Consider the following 7,970-nt stretch of genomic DNA (forward strand, 5'->3'; position numbering starts at 1 on the left):
AGTGTGTATGCATGCTACATGATTACCCTTTAATGAAAAAATATAAGCAGTCCTAGGAGGAGAGAGAATATGGATCCTGCTTCCTTACTCTCCTTGACCTCTGAGTCTGCCGTTCCTGAGCAATGATTTGGCAACATCTCAAGCTGGAGGTAAGGGATGCTTCCTGTGCCACCACTTGCTGATTGGGGCACTCCCTAGGAGACAGGAAAGGCTGATTGGAAGTCCTTCAAGCAATTGAGGGTCTAGAATCCAATCCACTATTTCCTCTTCATCCGCTATTGAGTAATAGTGTCCTAACTGCTGTGCTGCTGCGTAAGAGTATGCAACAAAGGCACGTGCCCCAAAGAAGGAGGAGATATCCCTGACTTGTGCCAACGCTTGGTTCTAGAAAAGCTCTTAGGCAGCAGATGTAAATTTGAGCCTGAAGGCAGCCCTGTATCTCACCAAGGGTATAGCAGCAATAAATGGCCTTCTGTAACATGCTTACTCAGCTATCCTAAGCATGTCTCTGGTTACAACTAGTAAGAATGCAGGAGTTTGTGTGCATTTCTGTTACGAGGTGCAACTTCTGCTGGGAGAACTACTCTCTAGCTGCATACTTTGGTCTTTCTCCCACCTGTGCTGTGCGGGCAGAATGCTGCTAAATGAGAATAGGAGGATTCTGTTATGCATGGGCATAAGTGAATAAGCAAAGGATAAAGTTCTAAAAAACTGGGTCAGTAGGTTTTATATCTAATTAGGCCTCTAGTTCTGCAAACCGCTCGTAGTTTTGCATTATGATATGTTCATTTTGTCTTAAATGGAACTGCTCATTTGAGTGAAGTTAGGGGTGTAATTGCATGCAGGATCAGATCTGGGCAATCACATTTTAGCTTACAGTATAAATAATGTAGCACTGTTACAAATTAGATGCATCTGATGTTACCTCTTGCCCAGTCAGGGTGAAGGGGTATCTGAAACTGAATATGCTTATATTTAATGGCTTGCACTCCATTTCCATGCCTGTCCAAGCCAAGCCCTTGCAAAGGCATGTCATACAGAGTGTTTTAACTGTTAGATTAAGAGAGTCATAAGGCATAGATTTTCAATGCAGAAGGTCATGAGGCTGCAGTTTCACTGGGTATGTGCCATATTTGCTTAGACAGATATTCAGGCAGTTAATGGCAGCGCAGAATGCTTTAATGGTTTTCATTTGCATCAAGCTGTTCTCACCTCTTAGGAACATAATGGATAAATAAGAGTCTTTTTGTTTGCTCTTCATGAAAGTTACCAATGATTAAGTGGTGCTGAGGGAACAGACTCATGTTCTCATTTGAAAAAAAAAAAAAAAAAAAAAGAGGAACAACACTGGCCAGCAAAACTGATTTCAAGGTTACCTACTTCATTTTGATTTTAAAAGGCACTTGAATAATTTTCTTTTAATGCTATGCACGTTTCCTAACTCAAAACATAGAACTGGTCCATGCCAGAGGCTTGCTAGAGGAATCTTGTCATGGCTCTTCTTAAGGAGTTTCTTCTAAATTGTATTTATTCTTAGATGTAGAGTCTCCATGTAGATGGCTTTTCCAAACCTTACGTGGAACATGGCGTATTCTTTTAAAGGTATAGAGACTTCCAAACTGTACCTTGGCCCCTTTCAGCTCAGCATCAACTTCTTGGGCTTCTCTGCCACCCATCTACTCAAAAATCCTTCTTGAAAGAGGCTCAAAGGAAGTTAGCACAGTTTCTAGCTACCTTATATTTTTAAGCATTTTCTAAAGGGCTTCATGGGCACTTCAGTTTCCTTCCATGTTACCTGGAAAAAAATCTGAGGCATCTTCACAGCACTTTGAAAATAAAGCTCTATTCTTAGAAACATTTGTGTCAGAATGGTCATGTTTAAATTTTTATTCCTAATTTATAGATGCCCACAGTCCATAATTCCATCGATTCGTTTAACTTTGGCACCTCACTGTGTTCAAGTCAGTATTTTTCAATTGTATTTTCCTAAATGTGCTAGAATTTCAGCTGTGTGCGCCATGTTGGGAAGCACAGCTGAGGCACTGCTTATCCTGAATACCCAGATTTCAGTAGTCTCCATTTAGGGTACAAGCAGTTTTAATATTCCTGCAGCAGCTAGGATAAACAGCCCTGAGTCTTTTATTTTCAGTTAATAACTTCTAGTCTTTCCAGTATCTATCCTCCTGCCTTTGAGATAGTTACCTGGAGTACTTATTGCGGCATTCAACTTCTCTCTCTCTCAAGCTTTGTGTTTTTAAAATCAAGGTGCAGAACTGAACTTCATATTTTTGGAGAATTAATCAGGTATTCGGGAACACAAAATATGCAGGTTCAGACCTGCCGAATCCACAGTTTTTGTGGCCCTTTTGTTTTGGATTAGCTTTGTAATCTGTTCAATTTTTGACTGAGGGCTAAATAAATGACTGAATTGAGAATGAGAATTTAGTAGTTTGTCCTTTCCTTCACTGATTTTGATTCCTGTACTACTACAATTAATTTTCTTTCTAATCTCCCTTTTTGTTTTCAGTGTGGTATAAAGGACCAGTCAGCAGCCTGCATATAGGGGCAGTGAAGGGAAATTTCCATCTGCAGTCAGTCTCCCCCAGTGCTGGAGAAGCGTTAGATATCATTACACGTACGATAAAGATGGCTGAATTCATTGATCACTGTCTGACCAACAAGCATAACAATCCCATAGCAATTTGTTGCAAGTTGGAAGGGGAAGGGGTTTAGGATTGTCTAAGAGATCTGTGCGTATGAGGATATGACTCCTTATCTTGGGTTAAGAATAAAACACCTGTTTGGTGGTGTGCATAATTTAAATACGTATTAAGATGTAAAGTTCATTCACATGTGGAAATAAGATCCATTACTGACAATCTACTTTAATACACGTAGATAAAAATATATTCTAGGTTCACTAGCAGAATAGAGGGGGGGGGGGTGCGTGCGTGCGTGTGCTTTCAACCTCACAATGACCTTGATCTTCTTAATCTTGTTCTTCAGTCATGCGCTTACGTGCAACACATGGCAGTATAGCTTATTTAAATATATATCACTAAAGAGATACGTCAGGAACAAACCTTGAAAGTGAAGCATTATAGCCGATTCTGACATAGAACTGCTGCAACTCTAACTATTCTTGCTGTAAGTGGGAAAACTTTGTTCAAAAACAAAAATGTTCTTATGTTTTTAATTGAGTGGCAGAAAACTACTTCTGTGTGGTCATCTCTGCTAAGAGACTCTTCAAAACCAACGTTTTTCCATTTTTCCTTGTTTGTTTCTCTTTTGGCTAGTAGTTGCCTCTAAGAACTGGTTTTACAAACTATGAATCCAAAGAGGATAAGATGTTTTCTTGAGAATTTGATCCGGCTGCGTATTACAGTTTCAGTAAATATCTTTTAAGCATTTGGTGTGAAGGTTTAGGGGGTTTGGTTTTTGTTCCTTTTTTTAATAAACTTCCTGGTTAGCTTATAAGCAACCAACTTCATGCTGTTTAAAACTCCAGGAAAGTCAATAGCATTTCAGCAAGGATTAATGTGGCCCTTGGGTTTTGGACTGTATCGTATTGCAAACTCCTAAAATAAGCCTATTTGGAAAGCTGCAGGCTTCCCATCTTTTTGTCTGGAAAAGTTATAAAATAGAACAGACAAGCTTTTCACTGAGCTGCTGAGAATGCAATTCTGGCTATGCAATCAGGGCTAAATAAGGAGCAAAATCAGCACTAAAAATAGAAACGGAGGTTGATCCAACAGCAGCATGAATTATAATCCTTGCACAGCAAAGGGTTGGTAGGTTCAACTGAGGACACTCAGTTACAGAGAATCAAATAATCTTTCTTCTGCTCCTAAAAAGCCGTCAAATCCTAGCTGCTCTAACCAGACTGCTACCAGTCAGCAGAACTATTAATCACTCCTGCAAATTATTTAACATGTTATTTCAGACAGAGAATTTTTTTTAAGGAGAGGATTGTGTTTACCACATAGCAAGGGGGGATTACGGGTTTGTTTTAAGTGTGTTTGGAGAACATGGGGGAAATTGAGCAATCGGATTTACTGCACTTCTCGTCATGGCTGGATAAATACATTCCCGGCGCTCCTTTGAGCTTTAAGCCATCATGCCTGCCGACATTACGGGGCTCCCAGTGGGCACGCTCGGCTGATTTGGGTGTCCGGCCAGGCCTGTTACCTTGTCACAGACTGGGCAGTTCAGAGTATGTGCTTCAAGGGAAGTTGCTCTGCTCATGTCAGGAACTAAGTACAGAACGTATGGACCGTTCCTGCCCACTGTCCTGTCCTGTGCTTTGTCAGTAGCATAGTTCAGAAGATACTTATCTGTTATTTGTCTCTTTCCTTCCGTGTACTGCATACCTCATAAGCTTAAGCCCAGAACTTGTTACTGCTTATTTATTAGGTATTAAATATTGAGATTACATGAGCATAGCCAGCTACAGCTGTGTACTGCGCGCTTTCTGGACCTGTTTGTTTATCTCTTCAGGCAGTGATTTAGCAAATTCGGACAAATTTTTTGTTACTCCGGTCTTACAGGTAAGAGATTGTGTAGCAGCTTTAGATAATTCATCATATATTTTCAGCTTCTTTAAAAACATGTATTTATGAAAATGAACCAAATTAGTAGACACCAAATCAATCTTATAAATCTCTGCTACTACTTAAATAAAATGTTAAAATAATCTTATGCATTTTTATTTTCAGTGCACTGCAGAATTTGCTACCGAAAATGCACAATGTTTATGTGCTTGTGCTGCTTAATTACAGGAGCAGCTCAGGCAAATTTGTAAACGGTTAGTGGAGGGGAAGTATTTGGGCCGTTTGACACTCACTTGGGAAGGCATAGGTGGCAGTGGGAATTTGTGGAATAAGATCAGTAGGCAGACATCATCAAACTTACACAGGCCAAGGACAAGGCAAATAAAATATAGTGTCAGTGGGTGACAATCAGTTGTTTGGTTGCATTTTCCTTCCTCATCAGAATATCAGCTATCATGTTGCCTATTTCCAGACTTCTGTCCCAGCACTCATGTCTCTCTCCTTTCTTCCACTTCCCATACTGAGTGCAGAGCTTAGCAGAAGCTGAGAGCAGCTGCCTCGCAGAAGAGCAGGCTGATCAACACCATCTCGCTGATGGGGAGGCAGCAGCCTCCAGCTCCAGCTGAGTTCAGAGGCCATTTTTATTTTTTTTGTTTTCATATTATTCTCATTATTTTTACTTATATTTGAAGAGCTATATTTCCTGGGGAGAGGAGAAAAAAAAAAAAAAAAAGGGAGCTGCGTGTTGCCCAGGATGGGCAGTAAAGGGATGATGACTGAAAATTGCAGTGAGTGTTGGAGAGTGAAATGTGCATCATTGTGTTTTGATTGCATTCAAAACTTATACTGATTAATTATTCCATTTACTAACTTCAGCTAAATCTCTATAAGACTGTATAGGGCTTTCCACTAGTTCAACTATGGGCTGCGCACCTCCTGCTTTGGTGTAGCTTTAACTATTACTGTTTTGAGCAACCATTTGGTTTAATAAAAGCAGCCTAAGCCTGCAATGCAGATACAGTAATATTAGTGGATTTATTGGAATAAGCTATATACTTATTTCAGCTTTACACTTAAAGAAAACCACACCCTATCCAACAAAAATTTTAAAATTATATATGCAAAGAGAAAAATCATGTTAATAACATATTTCACTTAAGGTTGTACAAAGAGGAAATGATATAACTTGAACTAGTGGCTTACAGTGGCTTACATTGTATCAGTTTATGAGTCCATATCTTCTATTACATCCATGTTTTCAATCACAGAAGCCAGAACATACACAATTTTTAATGAACACTTGAGTCTAGTCTATTTTAAAAGGGACTTCATTACTTTTAAACAACTAGCAGTATGTTTCTAAACTGTATTACCAGGGTACTGAAAGGGCGCTATTAAAAGGGTATTAAAAGGTACTATTAAATGTCAGAAAGATTTACATTATTTCTATATAACCAGTTTCAAAATTCACTTTTACTTAAGCAGGTGTAATTTTAGCATTAAAAAAAAAAAGCCTCAGTTCTGGAATATAGAGGTTTTTTTGGTCTCAAGTTATAACACCTCCAGGCTTATGCTTATAGTCATTGTTGCAGTTCTTTTACTCTTTTCCTATATCTGTGCGTTTATGGATTATGACAAGGAAGAGTCACCAGGCAACTACATTTATTACTTTTTTTCCCTCCTATTTTACACCTTAATCACAAGATTCTTCCTCGAGTCTTTTTTAACCCTATGAAAATCATGGACAGCAGCTAACGATCTTAATAAACAGTTTTGTTGTGTTTTATTTTTCCAAAAAATGTATCATTTTTAGTAACTTTTATCATAGAAAAAATACTCAAAGTTCCACGAGTACAAGATCAGGAAACAGTGGGGGTGAAGTTCACAGTGTAACTGAAATATTAAGAGATAACTAATCTTGAATATGAACGGGTGTGTAATTCCTCGTTAATTCCCATTTTACTATTAATTTTGAATTTAATAAAAACATGGACTAATTTTGCAAGTTCTTACATGTGCAGCATGAATGAATTCAATTCGAATATGAGAATTTTTTTCTTAAAGACCAATTATTTGTTTTTGTCAGAGCCCTTTCTGAGTACAAGGGAAGGTCACAGCTGTTCTCTTCATTCACATGTACTCTAATAAAACAAACAACATATGTATGGGGCATAAGCGTTTAGCACTTGGGAACATAAGGATTTGTATATGACTTTGAAAACTGTAAATAACAAGTTACACTTTACCTTTGCCCTACTGCCCTTCAGCCTGAGTTGTTGGTAAAGATTTGTGTTGGAATTGAGGTTTTCATGCGTTACATTGTTTGGAAAATAAAACTTATCTCTCCAAAAGCAAGATAGCAAGGTCCAAGCTTACGTTCTTAGCCTTAATTCTAATTATCCTAAGTCTTCTAGATTTACATAATTACTATATTTACATAATCTGCTGCACTCTCTGGTGAGAGCAGACCTGAAGCCATGCCGAAGATCACACTCACCCACATTTTATACTGCAAGCGTACAGGACTGGCCTCAGATGCGGGCAGATTGCCCTTTCTGTACGGCATGCTGGCGTCTGGATACCTGAGTGAGCTTGCTGGGTTAGCATGCTAGCCCACAAGTGCTCACAGGCAGTTTTCTGGTGGTCCTTGCTACCATAGTGTATCTGCAGCAGATAGCACCTGGGAGAGGGGGCACAGAACCTACCGTGTGTATCTAGTCCAAAGGATTTTTTGTTCCATTTTAGTTTAGATGCAGTTCTGGTGGTCTCATCTCCTGTGGGAGATGGAGTTTCCAAATACTGAGGATTAAAAAATAAACCCAAAACACATCGCTCAGTTTCTTACAAGTTAAAGAAGGAAGATTAGCTGAATGGGTCACAAATACTAATCAGTTCACCCCTCAAATATGTTTTTTCTTGATAGATTTTTTTTTTCTTGTGAGCTCCACAAACCCATCAATTTGCACGTTGTCAAAAGGAAGTTTGCTTTCGAGCCAGACATAGAACTTCCTTTGACTTCCTCAAACCACAAGAACTCTGCCTCTCATTTTGTGCTAAAAATCCCATCAATTCAGAGGAATTATCTTTGCCAGACTGAAACACCAGAAAGCAGACAAATACTTTAGTGTAGAATAGGTGGTTGCTCTTCTGTTAAACGATAGTAGCAAAGATGAATTTCCTGTGGGAAATGAGTAACTCACAGGATGTGAGGTAGATCATGACACCACACAAGTCATGGTAGGAGGTTATCATCATCTGATAGTTTTTGGATGGCCTCTTTACAGTTAAGCCTGACGCATAAACCAGTTCCCAGTCAGCAAATATTTAGAGCAACAGAAAAACCATCATACTTGTTAGCCATCTCCTTGGATGGCTTCATGTCAGTAGTGCAAAAGCATTACTTTATTCTCTGTGCCAGGA

This window comes from Struthio camelus, chromosome 3 (genome assembly GCF_040807025.1).
Source record: "Struthio camelus isolate bStrCam1 chromosome 3, bStrCam1.hap1, whole genome shotgun sequence".
NCBI lineage: Eukaryota > Metazoa > Chordata > Aves > Struthioniformes > Struthionidae > Struthio > Struthio camelus.